A 21804-nucleotide genomic window follows, 5' to 3' on the forward strand; every position below is an offset into this window, starting at 1 on the left:
GATCTTCAAAATCCCTCACCGCGCTGCTTCATACTATTTTTCTAATTTCTAGTAATAAAATAAACAAATATATATCCCAGACAGGTGGGAGTTTGAAATGAAGACGAGTTAAACAAACTTCCACGTGTAAGTCTTTAAGATGCATTGAATGGTCCTTCGCTTAATATTCGGTTGGTATCTTATTCTATTTCTCTCTCTCACTCTTTTTCCCTCTCTTTTCCTTGGTTTATTCGGTTGGTATCTTAGTCTATTCGGTTGGTATCCATTACTCTTACATCTTCTTTTTGTACTTTATTAACCCCTTTCCAGTTCTCATGAACCGCATGTCTTGGGCCTCTTTATGGCCCAAGAATCAACCAGTGCAAGTCCAAGCCCATCTCAGATTGTCTTAATCAAATTTGGGTTTACGCCACTTGGTAGTCTTCTCTCGTTCCCTTCCGGGCCTTCCTGTATAGCCCTCATGAATTTTTTAATTTTTCTCTTTTATAATCACAAATTTTATGTTAGTACTCAATTTGTTCCATTTGAGGGAAATTATTAAGGTGCTTTAGGAGCACCATTTATTTATTAGGATGGACCAATTAAAACTAAGCAAAGAGTGTAAGGTGTGTATGGAGAAGAGAAAAAAGTTAATTTTTAATCCTAAGTATCCCATTTTGAATAGAAGGAGCATGTGCTCCTTGAGCACGGTAAATATACTCCCATTTGAGAGCTTAATCTTGAAAAAAGTTAAGTCAACTGTGTACACTTTTGCAGCTATTGACGAATGAGACATGCTTCTCAATAATAATAATATAAGTTTGATTAATGCGTTGTCAAAAAGTATTATCACATCAATGCAGACAAAGTCGCACTTCGATCATATGGGACTAATTTCATACCTAATCCGGACGCAACTGGCTATTAGCTAGGCAGTCCCACATCACAAGCATACGGGACCCACCGATCCCACACCATTTTGGTTCGGAACTAGTCACGTTTCTTCTTTTTTTATAATCCGTACATTTTTTATATAATCCTTAGACCAGGTGCCATTAATTTTTTAGAAAAATGTTGAGCTTTTTCAGTTGCACGATTTTCTAACACAAGAGCCTCTTTATAAGTCAAGCAAGTTTTTCCATTGACTTTGCACATCCAAACCCTCTCAAGGTATAGATTTACTCGGTTCAAATATTCACTAAGTCATGCTAAGAAACAATAAGCAGTATCCTTGTCAAGAATGGAATGCTAAAGACTAGTATCATTCGTGAATTTTCAAGATAGTTGAAAATGTTATATCCCATAAACTAATAATAATGTTTAACCACTTCCCATTTGAAATCACTGTATGCTCTTTATTTCCAGAAATAAATCTAGAAAATTAAAAATAAAAAGAAACAAAAAAATAACACAAAAAAAGGATGAATGACAAAGAATACCGATAATCTCGAAATATTTCTTTTGTAAATCGAATTTGATAAAAAGTCTCAGTTGGCTTCAAATCCTTAGGTGGCTCATCCAAGGCAAAAGGCTTTCTCCTCAAAAGAGGCATTGAAACAAAGCCTCAGTTCTTATAAGAAAGACAGAAGAAGTCAAGAACCCCTCATTGAGAATTCTGCACAACATAACCCTTTCAATAATACGATCTTACAATTCCTGGACAAGCTATAAGAAAGTGTTTAATGATTATGCAATTTGAGCACGAGATGCAGACAAGACTAGTCTCATACGAAATGATGTGTTGATGCTCAAAGAATTCATGAAATACTTATGTTTCTTGATCAGAGAAAATTACAAGTGTCTAGATACAAAGTGTCCATCTCTCTCTATATATATCTAACTCCATCTAACTAATAAGAATAACTAATTCAGTTATCAACAGAAAACTACTCTAACAACTTTCTTTAATTTTGTTATGATTAGTTGGCCATATACAACTACTATCTGACGTAGAGTTAGCTACTGCATGAGTTTGTGAAGCAGTTGAGGTTGAACTTGGGCTGTGCATATTCTCATTGGGCTCATTGAGTTTTATGGGCTGTATTAACCCCCCCCCCGACAAGTTGGACCGTTAAAGTTGACAAGGCCCAACTTGGTGACAGCAGACCAAAATGCAGTGGGAGGAAGAGCTTTCGTGAATGTATCAGCTAACTGGTCAGAAGAGGTGACAGGAAGCAGTCGAATGAGACCAGTTTGGAGTTTTTCACGTGTAACATGGCAATCGATTTCGATGTGTTTGGGGCGATCATGGAACACAGGGTTATGTGCAAGGTAAATAGCTGATTTATTGTCACAGAAGACTGATGCAGGCTTGTGCCAGGGAAGAAGAAGATCTTGAAACAGATGTTAAAGCCACTGGATTTTGCAAGTGAGCATGGCAATGGCTCTGTACTCCGCTACAGATGATGACCGAGATACAGTGGACTGCTTCTCGGATCTCCATGCAACTAGAGATGATCCAAAGAAGATGAAAAGACCAGATACAGACCGACGAGTATCTGGGCAGCAAGCCCAATCTGAGTCTGCAAAAGCTTTGACATGAATGTCAGTGTTGGAAGAAAAGAAAAGACCAGATGCAGGGGAACTCTTGATGTATCGAAGAACACGAAGAGAAGCTTGATAATGAACGTCCAAAGGACATGACACAAATTGACTGAGTTGCTGAACAACAAAGCTCAAATCGGGTCGAGTAGTGGTTAAGTACTACAATCTACCCACTAAACAACGATAAGATGAAGAGTCTGACATCTGAGTTCTATTGGTGCAACTGAGATGTGAAGAAGCTTCCATTGGGGTATTACTAGGTTTAGCAGCCAGCATACCCATATCAGAAAGAATCTCGAGTGCATATTTGCGCTAATTAAGGTGAACACCATGAGAAGTTTGTGACACTTCAAGTCCAAGGAAGTAACGAAGGGGACCAAGGTCCTTTATTCAAAACTTATCATGTTGAAATGCCTTAACTCGAGCAATTTCAGATGGAGAGTTTCCTGATAGGACAACGTCATCCACATATATGAGAAGAACAATAAATGAAGACTATGTTTGTCGCGTAAACATAGAGTGATCTGCTTGGCCTTGCACATAACCGAGGGAAATAAGAGCAACCGATAGCTTGTTGTACCATTGTCGACTTACTTGTTTCAGTCCATATAGGGACTTGTTTAAACGACATGCTTGATTTGGCTTGGAGACTTGTAAACCTTGAGGTATAGCCATGTAAACTTCTTTAGTCAAATCACCGTGAAGAAAATCATTATCTACATCAAGCTGTTCAAGAATCCATCCCTTAGCAGCTGCCATAGCAAGGAGAACTCTGATGGAGGTAAGTTTTGCTACCGGAGAGAATGTGTCGAAGAAGTCAACTCCTTCTTGTTGGGTAAAGCCTTTGGCCACAAGTCTGGCTTTGTACCTTTCAATTTGGCCATTAGAACGGTATTTTATCTTATAAATCCATTTGTATCTGATTGGAGTCTTGTTTTGTGAAAGATCAACAATAGTCCAGGTGTCATTTCTGGCTAATGCATTTAGTTCAGCATCCATGGCAAGCTTCCATTCATGTGATTTAACAGCTTGGGAGAAAGAACGTGGTTCTGTGTGTGGACAAAAAAATTTGTAGGATGGGGTGCATGAGGAATAAGATACAACAGTTGAAAGAGGGTGATTAACATAAGAACTATCAAGTATAACTGGACGTGATTGAGGACTGTGAGCAGTAGATAGACTGCAGTGGTAATCAGTGAGATATGTATGAGTTGAACCTAAGCGTGATGATCATCGAGGAGCATGTTCTGGAACTTGATAATTGCTAGTACTGTGTGGAGGATTATGTATATGATGATCAGGTTGGTCTTGGGTGGGTATTTCATTGGGCAAAGTAACTGGATGTAAGGTTTGGTAGTTGAATGGTAATAGATCATTTGTGTAGTCGATGGTTTGGTTGTGATCTAATATGGGTTGTTGAGAAGGAATGGATGTTTGTGGGTCATTTGAGTATGGATGATATGTGGAGGCCAGAGGAAAGTGAGTTTCATGAAAGATAACATGACGAGAAACAAAAATCTCATTGGAGGTTAAGTCGTAGAGTAAATAACCTTTGGTAGCTTCACGATGGCCCAATAGTGCAGATTTTTGTGCTCTTGGTGAAAATTTATTCCTGTTGGCTGTAAGTGTTGATGCATATGTTAAGCATCCAAATACTCGAAGGTGTGAAAGGGATGGTGGTTGGCCAGATAGCATTGTATAAGGAGAGGTGTTGTTGAGGGTGGGGGTACATAATCTGTTAATCAGGTGTACTGCATGAACAACAGCATATGGCAATAAGGTATTTGGGAGATGAGATTGGAATGAAAGAGCACGTGCCACATTCATTATATATTGATGCTTTCTTTCAACTCTACCATTTTGTTCAGGGGTTTCTACACAGCTGCGTTGGTGGACTATTCCTCTCAAAGAATAAAATTCTGTCATGAAGAATTTTGGGTCGTTATCTGTTCTCAAGGTCTTGACATTCACTTTGAAATGGTTTTGTACAAATTGGATAAAAGCTTGAAGCTGTTTTTGTGTTTCAGATTTGCATTTCATCAAAAAAATCCACGTGATTCTTGAATAATCGTCCACCAATGTCAAAAAATATCTATGACCATTGATGGAAGTGGTAGAATAGGGACCCCATATATCAGCATGTAGTAGCTCAAACATCATACTGCTTTTATTTTCACTTAAAGGAAAAGACAATTTTCTTTGCTTGGCCATATGGCAGACATCACAGGGTTTAATATGAGAAGAAGGTACAAATGGAAATTGAAGGGACATGGATTGAGAAATTCTCTTTGAAACATGGCCTAATCGCAGATGCCACAATAAAGATGCATCTTCTGGAATTTTATTTTGTGATCTATTACATTTATTTCTAAAAACAGCAGTTGATGACATGTTCTGATGTGTCTTGATCATCATTCCTTCACCTTTTACCACATACAGTCCTCCACGTAACTCAACAGTACCAATCGTTGTCTGGTAATTTGAAATTCTCTGTTGAATGAAACAATGAGTTTGTAAGGATTTGAGTTTAAAAGTTTGGATACAGAAAGAAGGTTAATGTGAAACTCTGGTACATATAATACATTGGTAAGGACAAGTGTGCTATTTATGTGAACAATGCCAATTATAGATGCAGTAACTGTGACTCCATTTGGTAATGAAATGGAAATAGGTTGAATGTTATGAAAATACAAAAATTGTGAAATAAGAAATGTAATGTGATCGGTAGCACCTGTATCGATGATCCATTCAGTCATGTTGATACCTGGATTTTGATTTTCAGTAATGGAATTAGAAGCAAGAATTGCATTAGCAGTGTGCATAGATGAGCTGGTTTCTGCAACAGGGGAATTTTGCAACAAACTCAAGATTTGTTTGTACTGATCTTGAATTATGTTTATTGTAGGGGCTTGATCATGAGATGATTCCTCATTAGTGGAAACATTGTTGACTGAGCTTCTTTTGTATCCTGGTGGAAAGCCATGGAGAAGATATCACGTTTCAATGGTATGATTGGTATGGTGGTAATGTGTACACAATTTTTCATAATAAGAGTTTCTTCCACTGTAGCCACGACCTCCACGTCCTCTTCTGAATGAAAGACCACCACGAGCATTTTCATAATTTTCTCTTCGAAAATTTCCTTGATCATTGAAAGCTGCTAAAGCATGATTACCAATGGAACTGTTGTGATTATCTTAAGAAAGAAACTGATGTTCTTGTTGAGTAACCAATGAGAAAGATTTCACAACAGTAGGCATTGGTTCCATCATCATAATCTGTGATCGGACTTGACCAAATTGATCATTCAATCCTCGCAAAATTTTTATTGTGCGATTTTGCTCGCGGTATGATCTCATTTGAATTATTGCACCACAATTACAAGGGACAATTGGATTAGGCAGAGGTTGCAGATTATCTAACTCATCCCATAAAGTTTTGAGATGAGTGAAATATTCTGAAACTGTTTTGTCACCTTGTTTAAATTTATACATTTCTTCTTGTAAATCAGAAATTCAAAACTTATCTGATTGGGAGAATCTGTCGCGAAGGTCATTCCATGCATCTGAGGCCTTTTCAATCCAAAGTATCGACTGAATGATAGTTTGTGAGATGGATCTATGAATCCACCCCAAAACCATTGCATTGCAACGTTCCCAAGCTTGGAACTCAGGATCATCTTCTTCTGGAATAATTGCATCATCAACAATAAAACTTAACTTGTTCTTCGATCTTAGTGCCATAGAGAAAGCTCGAGCCCATGAGTGATAATTGCGGCCATTTAGAATTGGAGTGACAAGAACTTGTGATGGATTTTCATTTGAGTGCAAAAAGAATGGATGAGATGGATTGGTGAGAAAGGTTGGAAGTGGTTCTTGGTTAGCCATAACCAAAAAGAGAAGGGAATGAAGAAGAAATCAAAAAAATCTGAAGCGGATATCAGAGCCATTGAAGCTCTGATACCATGTTGATGCTCAAAGAATTCATGAAATACTTCTGTTTCTTGATTAGAGAAAATTACAAGTGTTTAGATACAAAGTGTTCGTCTATATATATATATATATATATCTAACTCCATCTAACTAATAAGAATAACTAATTCAGTTCTCAACATAAAACTACTCTAACAACTTTCTTTCTTTCTGTTATGATTAGTTGGCCATATACAACTACTATCTGACGTGGAGTTAGCTACTGCATGAGTTTGTGAAGCAGTTGAGGTTGAACTTGGGCTGTGCATATTTTCATTGGGCTCATTGAGCTTTATAGGCTGTATTATGATGCAGGACTAGTAGGGTCTTGTACGCTTGATGCGGGACTACCACGTTGGCAGTCAATCGTATTTGGATTAGGTGCAGGGCTAGTTTCACATAGTCAAAGTGCGACTTTGATTATATTAGTGTGGTAATACTTTTGACAAACACATTAATTACATGGGTTTATTTTTCTCATGTTACATCAGAAAGTAAATCCTTCTTACACACATCATAAAAAGGTGTGCCACTCATTTTTTTATTTTTTTAAATAAGTGAATCTCACACTTGATGTATCTATGACATGAGATTAGAATTCTCCTATAACATAATATTTATTTTTCCCTTAATGATATCGTAAAATTTCATTTGGATCCCTAACAAAAAATACGATCCCCACTTTAGTCCTTAACAAAAAAAAAATTAGTCCCGAGGTCCCTAAGAAATTTAAAGTGGTTCATTTAATTGAAATCGTGGTCTCTCACAAATTCAAAAAAAAGGCACATTAGTCTCTCAAAATGACTAAAATGGGTCTATTTTGAATTTGATAGTAACATCGGGACTATTTTGTTTTTGTAAGAACTAAAGTGAGGACTATATTTTTTGTTAGAGATCCAAAATGAATTTTACTCTTAATTATATTTTGTTAAAAACATGCCTGAGTGATTAAAAAGACGTAAGAGCTGTGTTACTATTACTCAAGTCCCAGAAAAATAGTTATGTTGAGATCACTTCATAATATGTGTGACTAGTCTCGTGACATGATTAGAACACATTATTTATAGATTAGAGTTTCTATTACTATATATTCTTTTTTATGTAGTGTTTTTTTTTTTTTTAAAGTAGGAGCAATTTTGTATTTAAAATATACTTTTAAGTAAAAAAACAGCATTTTGACTTTTTTTCAAAAGTTATATCCAAACAAACATAAAAACAAGCCCAATATTGTACGACATAATTTGAGGAGACCTCGATCCACGAAGAAGCTGAAAAAACGAATACATCATGACTCTTTTAGATTTGAGAGGCGGCCATGACAGTTTAACAAATTCACAATCTATACTCAACAAGCCCACATTCAGGTCAATCCAAGATAGTTTTGACTTTTGAGTCTCTTCCTTTAGGAGAATAACCATCAACATTATCACAATAGCATTTCTTCTTCTTTTTTGGTACAGTATAGCATTTCTTCCTTTATTCGCAAAATGTGTGAGATAATAGATCACAAAAGGAGCTCTGGCCCAGTTTAATCCTGGGCCTTCGAATGTTGTGCCCCTGGTTAGAATTCAATGAAAGCTGTGATAAATGAACGTAGTAGATTGCGCCTCCGTTTTTGCAGTGAACAAATAAGGAAACTACGTTATGGATTCCACTAAAAATTGCCACCATAATGAATAATGAATTACATTGTATTACTAACATCAAACATACATAACCGTAATTTGTATGTATGCAATTATCATAAATAAGTTTGGATTTGGATTGATGAGAAAACATCCTGAGCCCTACTTAGCCTTACAATTTGCGTATGATGTTGTCCTAAGTCTCACCAGATGACGTTGAACCCGAAATCATCCAACTACATACTTCCTATTTATTTATTTCTTTGTTGGGCATGAACAATGGATATAGTAGAGTATACGAACAATTTTTAACTTACCATATACATTCAAATTAATATGATCAATTAATATTTGTCGTGTGTGAAGCTATATTCTGTCAAAAATATACCTAAAAAATATATTTACGTATGTCAAGTGTTGACTTGAATACATACCCAGTAGTAACTTCCTATTTAAAAATTTCCTGTGTGCATACTGTTTGGTAATCTTTCTTTTAAAACCTTACCAGTTCCCACGTGGGAGCCACTAGCAATAAATATATGAGTGTTTTTTTTTTTTTTCAAAAGATATTTCAATTGGTTCATTGTTTTGCGATTAATCCGATTCAGGACGGATCCTATAATTAATGCTTTAAACCGCTCTCAAATAAAGTATTGGAGAAGATCGAACAAATGCTCTCACCTCCAACTGCTCAGTTCTCTAATTCTAACTAAGCTACCATCATTTGGTATAAATATATAAGTGTTTATACGAGCATCGTACTCATCTCATCCGACTTATCAAGGTTTTTTATCTAGCGTTTACTCCAAGGGAAAATCCATTTTTACCTCATCGTTATATACATCTACTAGAAGAATAGTGGGGAAGTAACTATTGATTCAAAAAGCTACCATTATATTTAATTCATAACACTTTACTTAACTAACAGCTTTTAGGAAAAGGTATACAAATATAGTTGAAGTAACAAGTGGGGGACAAGTGGGGCTACGAAAACCATTCTGGATTGATTGGGGGCTGACAAAGATAATATCTTTGATCTTACTGTCTGGTGAGCCCGCAATTTCCCTGAAACTTAGAGAGGTGCAAAGATGTTACTTTGCCATCAAGATTCTAGAGCTAACGACGAGATGACATGACTAATTTATCTACATATTGATACATAACACATGCAGACGAAATGAAGAATCATTCAATTTGTTATTTTAAGTTAAGCCAAATTAAAAGAGGACGAGAAGACAATTTTTTTCCCCCTAAAATCTTCTGCCCATATAGCCAGACTTGGGTTCGATTTTTATGTTTTTCTCAATTACATAATCTTCCTTGATCTCACATGGGTTGTATCTTTCCCTAATCTAAGTCTTTGTTTATCCCATTTTTTTTTTTACTAGACACCATTTTACTTCCTCAAAATACATGTGATAATAATTTAATTTTAAAAAAAGTTGAAATTAATCAATTCTTTAATCATATAATAAGTGGCATTAATTTAAAATATAAATCAAAAGCTCCCATAACATGTTTTTACTATACAAAAGGTATTTTTCATGATTGGAAGATTAAATTAATGTTAACTTTTTTTAGACGACTGAATTGATGTCATCTATATATTTAGGGATTAAAATGAGTTTTTTCTCAATGTTTTTTTTATACTTTATTAGCCTTTCTTTCTTCTTATTATGAAAGATAAGAATTTTATTTGTCCAAAAAATTATCAATTAAAAATGAATATCAGAAATAAGGAAAATTCTTTAAATCAACTATTAAACTCAGAATGTCTAAAATAATTTGCCAAAGCACTCTTGAACATATTACAAGAATGTTAAATATAGATACAATCAAAACTGAAAGACCAGAATAAAATACATGAAGGAAAACTTTTTCAAAAATAAATAAATCCTAAAAGGGTATTCATCACCTACTTCAATCCAAGAATAAATGTTGTGTATTAATATATACCTTCAAGAAATATGGCATTAAATGCAGCCGGGAATGGCAGTAACAATACCTATATGTGCAATATGAATTCACGGGTTAAATATAAATTATAACAAATAAATTAAATGAATAGTGTTAAATTAATTATTTATATATTGAAAATGATGGGAAGTCAAAGCTACTTATTTTACGGTTTTGTGACGATATATGTTGGCAAATGTTGAATTTATTGTAAAAAAACGAAATACTTCTGTGCAGAGAAGTTTAAATGATATAATTTATAGAAAAGTGTATTAATGTTTTGTTTTGGAGAATGAATGAAAATGTATTAATGTTTGTTTCTGTTGAGAAATATAGTCTCACATTGGTTGTATGAGCAACTAATGTGAGATTTATAAGGCCTTAGGTACTCCCACCCTTGGAGCTAGCTTTTGGGGTGGTGACCTCAAGGTCCTTAACATGATATCAGACCATTTAAAATCTCACCGTCTCCTACTTTCTTTATAGTGGAATTTCCACGTGTAGGTGGACTTGTATGTTGTCCATTCTTCAAGCCCAGTAGACTCTCGTGTGAGGGGGCGTGTTAAGAAATATAGTCTCATATCGATTGTATGGACAATTAATATGGACATTCTCACTCTTTGAGCTAGTTTTTGAGATGATGACCTCAAGATTCTTACCAATTTCAAATAAAGTTGTTACAACGGACAAATACATGAATGCGTCATGTCCAAGTTTGTTTCATAATAAACTTTCGGTAGATACATGAGTACGAGGTTGAATAAAGAATTAAATGCATTGTTGTGTTCAGATATTGGGACGCGATGCATATCCTACGGTATAATTATCAGGGATAAGATATTGTAACAATCAAGTAGTATTTTTATTAATGTTATTACTAATTAATTTTACCGTTAGATCGATTATGTTGATCTAACGGCTTTATTTATTTACATCTTTATGTGGTTATGATTTTTCAAATTTAATACTTTATATTTATTTCTACCTTTGTATGTTTATGATTTTTCATATTTAATGCTTTCACTTTAAATATGGAGAATCATAATCATACAAAGATAGAAATAAATATAACTGTTGGATCAACATAATTGATCTAACGGTAAAATTGATTGGTAATAATATTGATAGTAATACTATTTGGTTGTTACAATTTCCTTCCTCTAATTAATAATATTAGCAAACTAGGGCTGCCACTTTGCTGGTTAATAGAGATATTTAATTATAGGGAAACATGTTTATCCTTTTAAATGATATAACTTATATCATTTCACTCTCACAAAAAGGTGGAACCCACATCTTTACTTTTTTATCAACTCTCTCTTCCTTTATCTATCTATTTTTCTCTCTTAAAATAACACAACTTTATATCCTTTAAAATGACACACACTTTCTCCTTAATTATATGGTTCCCTCCTATTAGCAGTGGTAAACAATTTTGTCTACCATAGATACAACAAACTGGGATCCACTCATTTTAAAAAAAGAAGTTTTAGGATCCTTTTAAAGAATATAAAATTGTGTTATTTTAATCAAGGGATCGTTTTTTTTTTTGCAGTTACGGTAGATAAGTTATCTGCAGTAAGCCCAATATGACGTTATTTTGGATGAAAATTATGGTGTTTTTGTAATTTTAATTTATTTCAGAGTTATTATAGTCTTTATAATTATAATTTTTTAATATTTCAATCCCAAAACGACATTATTTTGGAGGTAAATGCAGATAACTTATAATTGCAGAAATATTTTTCTGTTTAATCAAAATTATTATATTTTATGGTAAGAAAAAAAAATCATGGTAGAGAAAAGTAAGAGATTTTTTTAATTTAAATATTAAATAAAAAACATTAATTTTAATTAAAATAACTACCCTATAAAAGGGTAAACATTTTTCTCGTTAACTAAATTAGGTCTGAGATGTTTGGAAGTCTTTTTGTGCAAACTTTCAGATTAAGCATGTTTCTTTAAACATGCAACAGTTATTAATATAGTTTCTTTGGGCTAGGTTATGGGTGCAAATGGGGCAGGCTGGCCCAGCTCAGCCTACGGCCCGGCCTACATTAAACTTGGCTTGACCCGGCCTTTTAGAAAACTAGTGTAGGCTTAGGCTTTTAAGAAAGTTTTTTTAACGAATAGGCCGTAGGCCAATTTTGTCAAGCCTGACCCAAAGCCTTGTAAGCTGACCTATTTAATTTATTAAAAATAAAATAATAAAATAATATTTATTTTATGTGACATGGCAAAGTACCAATACCAACCCTAATTTTTAGATGAATGACATTCTATTGTAGACTTTATTTCAGCACCTAATAATTGTATTTTTCTTATTTTCTCCAATTCTTCGACTCTATTCCTCTATGATATACATTCTAAAGCTGAGGTACTATGTTGACTCTTTCTTGTTTGTTATTTTTTCTTATGAGAAGTACTAGTGCAATCATGAATGAAACTTTCTTTGCTCTATACAATTATTTTCTTTGCTTAGTATCTACAGTGGTAGGTCTACAAGGCCTGTAGGTCATGTCGGGCTTTTTTATTTTTAAAAATAGGCCGGACTTGGCTTACAAATAAAGCTTTGATAGGCCAGTAGGCCAGATAGACTAATTTTTTTTTACGTAGGCTTGGGCCAGACCAAAGCCCAGCCCATTTACGCCCGTAGGCTAGGCCCTCTATTATTATAATAAAAAAAAAAAAAAAATTAGGTCTGAGACGAGACAACGTCTACATTCTCCTCTTCTCTGTGCCGCCAGCCAAACTTAAGACGATTTTTCCAATGAAGAAGTGACCAGTAATTTGAAGGTAATTGAAATAGACATGCATGAAGTTAAAGCGGTGTTCAAACGCTTGTTTCGGCCTGACGTTAATTTGGTTTGGGTCACCCTCACAGTTATCAGGCCTATTTAAGCAAATTCGAGAGTATCTCAAACTTGACCTAATATTACATAATTATTTAAATCTTCTTTTTTTATTAAATTAATAATAAATTATATGACTTCTAAATACCTTTTACTTTGCTAACAAACCTCAATGGTATTTCTTTTTATCGTATTGTTAGTAATTAGTGATCTTGAGTATTAATACGTATAGTTTACTAAAATAATAGCAACAATTTTTGTATAAAATGATAATATTTTTGTATTGTATAGTTTGTTTTAAAATTATTAAAAAATATTTCTTAATTTTTAATTTTTATTAAAAATTTATAACTTTTTAATTATATATATCGCTAAAATTTCTATATTTTATCTAAATACAGATCGACTTGATTCTGACGCAATCGTTAATTAAGCCATTTTGGTTCGTTCCCAAATTCAAAGAAATCAAAGAAATGCAATCGTTAATTATAATACAGAACAAGGTGATTAGGTACTATCTAGCACCGATATCGACACGGGACACGATACGACATGACACTTCGATACGCTAATTATTAAAAATGTTAGATTTCGACACGTTTTGATATTAAATAATATTTTTAATTTATGTAGTGATATTATATTTAATATTTAATAATTTAACAAAAAATAAATCTAAACTTATAATATTCAACGCAACGCAACTTTTAATCATTTTCTTGAATTTTTATAACGCGTGTTGAAGTGTCGGGGAGTGTCGGAGTGACTAATAGTGTCGGGAAGTGTCAGACGCGACACGTCAGGATTTTTGAAGTGTCGGTGCTTCATAGGTTAGGTATACACAATTCGGAGTCATTTTCCTTTGAAAAAACCTGATTGCGTCAGCTTTAGATATATTCTCATCATCGCTTACGTACCAACATAAAACAGTTGACGGGAAACTGGGCGAGACAAGTCCAATATTTTCTCAATTTATTTTAATTAAATGTTATGCTGGAAAGTTGCCAAAAAGTCCAATATTTTGTCCTCGTTAGTCTCAAGTCATAAGTAATGCACTCAACTACACCTTAATGTATTGATGCGTAATAATAGGTTAATTGATTATTCGTTAATTTCTGGCTCGATATCTAATAATAAAGTTAACATGAATTCCATATAATTTTCAATATCTATCATGTAAAAGATTGTGTTGAAGAGTCTAAAGTCTAGACCTCTCCCTTTTTTTTTCTTCTGGGTTTTGCCCTTAATATCAACTAAAGAAATCACTCAATTAAAAGTAGATACTTTAAAGAAAATTAATCTTAACTAAAATAATTTTCAGCAATACTCGTTGCCGTACACGTTAAGTTCGAACAGTATAGAAAATTGATTACTTCAAAATATTGAGTGGCTGGAGGGAAGAGAAGACTATGACTTAGGATATTAAGTCCATTTATTTCATTTTTTTGAATATGTAGCCTATATTACAATTAAAAATATCGTATTTAACTGTGATAAAAATTCATGTTTGTAAATATTAATTCACTGTTCCCCTCCTAAGAAAAAAAAACTTTCCGCCGAATAATATAATATTAATATTTATTAATTAGTCCATATATTGAATAGTAGTACCGTTGACTGAGTGAGAATAATTGAATGGTTAGCAAAATACAGTTGAGGACACTCAGAAAATTAAAAAAGACAACTTTTTAAGTCTTTTTACAAAAAGTTTTTTTTTTAACTTTTTATTGAATATATATATTATCAACGGTAACAAATGGTGGACATGACCGAATTTTTGGCCGAATAAAATCAAAATCGTTTAAACCCATTTGGTTTTGAACCAATTTTTTTTTTTTAGAATTAATTCAGAATCAATTCAAAACTGGTTGGAAATAGTTCAGAACCGATTCAAAAAACAACAGAACCAATTTATGTTTCAGAACCGATTCAGGTATACAAATCTGTTTTGAACTGATTTTGAACTAGTTCTCAACAGGTTATGAATTGATTTCTAAATCGGTTTCGAATCCGTTCTTTTAGTGTGGTTTAATTTTTAAAATGGATTGTAAAACCAATTTGGTTCTAAAAATTTGGTTAAGAAAAAATGTGGTTCAGTTTTATTCGGTTAAGTTATTTTGCATACCCCTAAATTAACCTTATAAATTTAGTTGAAAAAAAAATAGTAATCTAACTTGTAAAACTGATTAATTAGTCCATATTCAATGATACGACGTTAAAAAAAAGTCCATTATTATTAAATAAAAACCTAAAATTTCTCATAAAAAATTACCAAAGTAAAATAAAAATATGATATTATCTAATAACTTATAGGTGATCATTAATGTGTAACTTGAAGTTTGCTTAAATACCATCTTTTTGACATTATGTTACTACGTTTTTGCTTTTCACTTCTTCAGTTAAATTTATCCTTTTTAAGATGTCTACATTTTAGGCCGGGCGGAGACATGGGGAGGCTAGGATGGCCGCCCCCCTCCAAAATGAAAAAAAAAAAAAAATAATGCAGTTGAAGGCCAAATATAGTACTGTTGTTACTGTTAAATGTGTTTGTTTGGAAGTTCTGGTTTGAGATCCAAGTTGAAATCTACCTTCAGTTCATCTAATATGTGTGTTATGTGTAACCTTTTCTGCATTTTCTTTTTTATTTTCATATGTTATGTTTTGATTAATGAAAGCTTTGACCTTTTTGCCACCCTTTTGCTCTATTTTCATATGCATGGTTGTATTTTTCTTTTTGTAGATTTCATACAGAGAAAATTAGTTTGCTCTAACTTAAAAGATTCACTTTTTTGGACAGCTTGGTTGCAGTCTTTCATTTTATTTTTTTACAAAAATATAGTTAAAAGCATTGTTTTAGTTAAGGCACTGTTTTTTTAATTATTGCTTTAAAATACTTTTTATGTCTGCTGGACTCGACTAATAGTATATTTTTTCGGTCTTTCAAATATTGTTAAATGTTAATATTTTTGTAAGAAATTACCTAAATGTGTTCCTACGAGGTCAATAGGTAAAAAAAAATTATGATATTATGCAAGACAAAAAATTAATTTTCGCCCCCCTCCCCTCCAATCCTGGCTCCGCCACTGATTTTAGAATTGATTTGATAAGATACATTTCATAACTTTAAGTATCACTTGTAAATATTTTTTGAAGGTTGGTAAATATTTTGAATTTTTAATAAGGCAACTTATCCTTTACTTAACCTTTTCAAAAAAATAAATAAGTGGAGGCAAAATTAAATTTAGTGGATGGTAAGTGAGGAGAGAAAATTAAAAAAAAAAAAAAAAACAGATCAAAATAAGAGGGGATACATACCCAAAAAGCATGAGTAACAAGAGATTATATATGATCCACAACCACAAGTAAGTATTTTAATTTTTAATTATATTATTATTATATATTCGTGAAATATTTTTGATGAGAAATCTTTTGAATAGTTTCGTGTCAATCTTTCGAAGTAATTATTCAATTTTATTTAATCATGAAGTCACTATAAGAGAATTTATATTAAAGCAATATAGTAGCTAGTGGGGGCAATAATTGTTTCATGAGGGAAAAATATATATGTGAAACAATTCCTCAACTAACACTTACCTCTGTACTGCTGACCTAAAAGTAAAAACGAAAATAATGGAATCAAAACATGCGAGGAGGATAGAAAATGGAAATAGAAAAGAAGATAGAATTTCAAACCCACAGAATGCATATTTTAAAAAATAAATAGAAACAGGACAAAATAAAAGGGGAAAGGGCATCATAGTTCCTACATATGCTCCCTTATGCTTATTTTTCAGACCAGATAAGGTGCAAAAGCAGGAGAAGGAGATGGAAATGCAATTAATTATAGCAATTCAGCATGTGTTGATTGCAGTGTCACTTACTCTTACATAACATGACACTGAAAACTGAGATAACAGAGTACTCCATAGAAAAAAATTGTGGGAGTAAGTTGGAGGAGGGTAGGGGATCATCATTACAAGACACCAGATTATTCTCTGTCATGGGCCACCTTGATTCCAATTGGGAAAGACTCACATGTCACCACATCCTGTCAGCGTGTCCTCTTTGATATTCCCTGGCCTAATCAGAATCTCTTTTTATCATCCTCATCATCATTTTTTAAATGTATCCAAAAAAAAAATCATCATTTTTTAATATCGTTTTTCTTATATTTATTTTCTTGTTTTTTATGAGTTATAATAATAATGATAGTTTGATATAGTCATTGGATATGTCCCCCCAGTCTCATCTAATTAACACACTACTTTTTGGCTCCAAATATGATTCAACTCTCTGTTTCAATGATCTTTACTTTGAGATTTTACCTTGTTAGCATAAAACTAGGCAAGCCAATCAAGTTTTTGTAAAGAAAAACTCATCATTGACCTTTATGTAAATAACTACTTATTCATTGTTATTTTTTTTGTCTAATTATTTCTCTGTAAATTCTGAATCGTCAAATGCGTTGTGGTGCTATAATTACAAGTATTCCCTCTTTTCACCCACAAGTCGTTCTCTAGGGCTCCAACAAGTTGAATGACAATTGAGGCTTAGCACCCACTAATATCAGGGGCGGAGCTAGGGGGCTAGGGTGTCCCCCGCCCTCCTCTAAAATTTGAAAATATTTTTTTTTTATAATATATATAAAAAAATGTGATAATGAAATTATCGTGTTATACATATTTTTTTATTCAATTCTCTATGTTTCTGCCCACACTCTTACTCATATTTTTCCTTGAGAACATCATATCATCCTCTCTCTCCTTTATGTGTTCTGTCCATTACCAACCTCCTTCTTTAGTCTTTCGATTTTGGGTGTATAAATTCAATTTTGGCTGTGTATTAAAAAAAAATAAAAAATTCTAGAGCCAGATAAAATCAACTTCCACCTTCCTAAGATCATTGCATGTATGTATAGTCATAGATTATCTTTGATTACATACATTAAAAAAGAAATTATTTTAAATTTTAGCACAGATTCAATTATATAAGAGTTTAATAATATGAAAATACGTAGAGAAAGAGTAGGTAAAGTGATATTAATTTCTGTAATAGATTTTTATCAATTTTTTGTATATTAAATTTGTATTATATTTCAAGTACTTTTATTTATGATATAGTATTTTTTATTTTTACCCCCCCTTATTAAAATTTCTGCGTCCCCTGCGTCCCCCACTGACTAATATCAAAATCATTTTATATATTATCTATTAATCCAAGCTACCTTTAATCGTTTCTCTTTTTCTGGTTTCCAATAAGAAGAAAAAAAAGTTTTCCAAAAAAAAAAAAGAAGAAGAAGAAAAATAAAATAACGGGGGGCGTGTGTGGATCACAATCTTTGAGGTTTATTGACACTCCTGCCAATTATAGCTGTTTATTATGCGTGTTGAATCTTTGTACTTTATATTGTTTGTCTATTTATGGCATCCGTAAGTGTTGTATTATTTAACTGTTAACTTCATTTTTACACAATAAGGGACCACAAAAGCATGCATAATTGATCAAAATATCGATGTTCACCAATATAAAAATGCGTTGGTTAATAATTTAGAAATGCGCGGTAGAAATTGAATGAATTTGAGAAAATATTCCGTTATTGACGGGCTCTATGCATGACACTTGTGCTAGTGGCGGATGTTAAACAATTTTAAATTATTTTAATACTTTTTCTTTTTTGAAGAAAAAAAGACTTGTAAAAGAAAAAGTCACGGTGTACTCAAATTCAGTAATTCTAATTAAAGTTCACCAAATGGAGAATTATGCGAGAAGGTTCGGCACTTCGACTCAAAATTTTAAAGTATTGAGTAAAGTTAAATTAATTATTTTATATTTTTTTAACATACCCTCTCATGCAAGAGCTCTTTGGGCTTGAAGCGTGGATATGACACAAATCCATTTTTGATCTCTGCCTTGTGCTTTTCTTAATTCCACCTGAAAGTAGAGGGCAATGAAGATCGAACTCGTGATCCCTAAAGTTCTGATACCATGATAAACGCCACTTCAACCCAAAATCTCAAAGTATTAGATGAGGCTAAATTAATTATTTTATATCTCTCTAACAAAGTTGAAGTTCTGTTTCTACTTAAAATCAAGCAATGACCTTATTTTGTACTGAGCATAAATACATACATTTTCTTTTTTCTTATTTGATGTGTTATCTACATTTTCACATTTAGAAAAAAAGTAAAGCAATGCATATAGAAAACAAAACAAAAAAGTCTTTGTCAATATATGTCAGTATCCATCTAGATATATAAGTTAAGTAACTTGTTTTGAGGGAAATTATTTTTTAAGCATAAATTTATTCTACTAATTTTTTTCTTGGCGTTTCTCCAATAAACATGATTAGGTGAATGGTTAACATTTTTTTTTGGGTTCAGTCACGCAACTATGTTTAAAAACTATAAAGCTGAGAACTAAAAAGTTATAGCATACCAAAAAAAAAAAAAAAAGTTATAGCAACAGCTATATTTAAAAAAGATTGTAGACGACTACTTTATTATATAAAAATATACTATTCTTCACATGACTCTTTTAATACTCCAGATAAAATTACCTGACACTTGATAATAATAATTTAAAATGTAAAATACCACTAATTATGAAGGAAACACCAATTTTCGAATAATTGATATCTTTATACTCTCTGTATATATATGGATTAGAATGGAAATAATTTTATGAATCAAATTCATATAAAATACGTTTATAATCTTATAAACGGATTCTTTGTCAATGAAATTACATGTTGTACTATTGATGGTTCATATATATGACATTTTAATAAAATACGTATATTTTTTTTGGGAAATTCAAATTTTGTACGGAAACAATCAAAGTTGGATTATTTCTAACACGGATCCATTTCTAATAATGCAGATCTAACAGTTTTGAGAAGCATGGATATATTGTTGAAGAATGTGAAGTTTTATGATTGCGGCTAGTAAAAGAAGCCACTAATCTTGCCACCAATTGCTCCACTAGAAAATATCATTCATCGTTGAAAAGTAAGACAAATTAAATGAAATCAAGGAACGGGTAGTAACATGGAGACGTACAATATAATATATCTTTCATCAATTAGTGGAATTTTATTTTGCGGGGAAATTAATATCATCCGTTTGTGATGATATCTAAAAAGTAGCACAAAGCCACCACAGATTTTGTCCTAGAAGAGTGTACGGGGAATTTAAACATAAAAACACAAAACCCAAGCAGTAGAGTTAACAACAGAACTATATAAGCCAATAAAAAAACTGATTAACAGTCAAAGCACAGCCAAAATTTGTTATCTTCTACTTTTAGCAGAGCATTAAATTTTAAGGTAAATTTTAGTAATTATTCTCATATAAAAATAAAGGGTTTGATGTTTGTCATTTTAAATAATATAAGTTATGTCATTTTAAGAGAGAGATAGACACAGAAAAATGAAAATTATGAGAGAGAAAGTGAGTGATTTTTTTTAATTTAAAATTTAAATAATTTTTTTTTTGTGTCTGTCTCTCTTTTAAAAGGACAGAGTGTTATGTCATTTAAAATGACAAATACTTTTTCCAAAAATAAAAACTTAAATAATTAAGAAAATACAGGAGCTGATACTGAAAAACGAAATAAGTAAAAATATAGAGTCTAAAACTTGAAAAAATTATAAAAACCAAAACTAAATTTGTGAAAATATAGAATCTTTAAGATGTTCTTTGTCAGGAAAGGTTATAAGGCTTCTATGGCATATTAGTGGCAGATCCAGAAAATTACATGAGTGGGTGACAATTATGAAAAGACAATGTCAGCTTTGGTTGGAATTATTACGCTAAGGATACAAAAATGCCCGTTAGGAAGAACCTAATAAAATTATAGAATTATTTTATATATATAAATTTTTTGCTATAATTTTTTTATTAATTTTTTGTAAAATGCATCACAATTTTTTTGCCTTCGACGACACTGATTCAATGCATCATCTGTTTCAATAAGGAGTTAGCTTTAGAGCCGTACTATGAGGATAAAGTAGCTGGAGGAGGTTGTGTGAGAATACCTCTAAACTATTTGCCAATTTTTTTTATTTTTTTTTTTTTTTTTTATTAGTGGATAAATTGGATGACTAGCAAAAATCTAAAATTAAATTAAATTAAAAAAATAAAACCACACAATGTGTTTAAAATTTAAATCCAAAGACGAAAGCAACATAAATAGCCTTGAGCTCTCAAAGCACTACACTAACACCAATGTGCTGTTTCTTTTCTAATATTAAAATAATAAAATTAATAATGAAAAAAAATTACTAGAACGTTTCTAGTCAGAATGATAGAGAATGACAAAATTCTCAATATTCCTTGCCTTAGCAAGGTGTTTGTGGATAAGATGTATTTGTATGTTGGAATGCTTTCATTTCCAAAATTATATATAACTAAAAAAGTAAGACATAAAATCATTCAAATTCATATTTATGATAATTTATTTGTTACTGCGCACAAGCCACAAGAAACAATTATTTTCTTTGATCTTATTATGCTGATGGACAATCACATATTAACAAAAATAATATTAATTTTTTTCAGATTTTAACCCGTGTAGGTCTGCCTATGTATAGCATTATAGGAGACCATCAAGTATTATATAAAAAAAAATCCCAAACATGCACACTTTTGTAAGTACAATACAAAAATAATTACATTTATTTTATCATTTTTCGTTAGTCTTATATCTAAATTAATTGGGTGATTAACATTCAACAAAAATGGACGAGTTCATCAAATGATGGTAATTCAGTTGATAGTAATAAAATTGAGTAAGTGAAAAGAAAAATATCTCGATTCGATTTCACATGCCACTTTTAGAAGGAATTTAAATTTTTTCATCTATAATCCGTCCCGCATT

Source organism: Gastrolobium bilobum, unplaced genomic scaffold (assembly GCF_033153095.1).
Source record: "Gastrolobium bilobum isolate Gb01-03AN ecotype WA unplaced genomic scaffold, APGP_CSIRO_Gbil_v1 utg5789, whole genome shotgun sequence".
NCBI lineage: Eukaryota > Viridiplantae > Streptophyta > Magnoliopsida > Fabales > Fabaceae > Gastrolobium > Gastrolobium bilobum.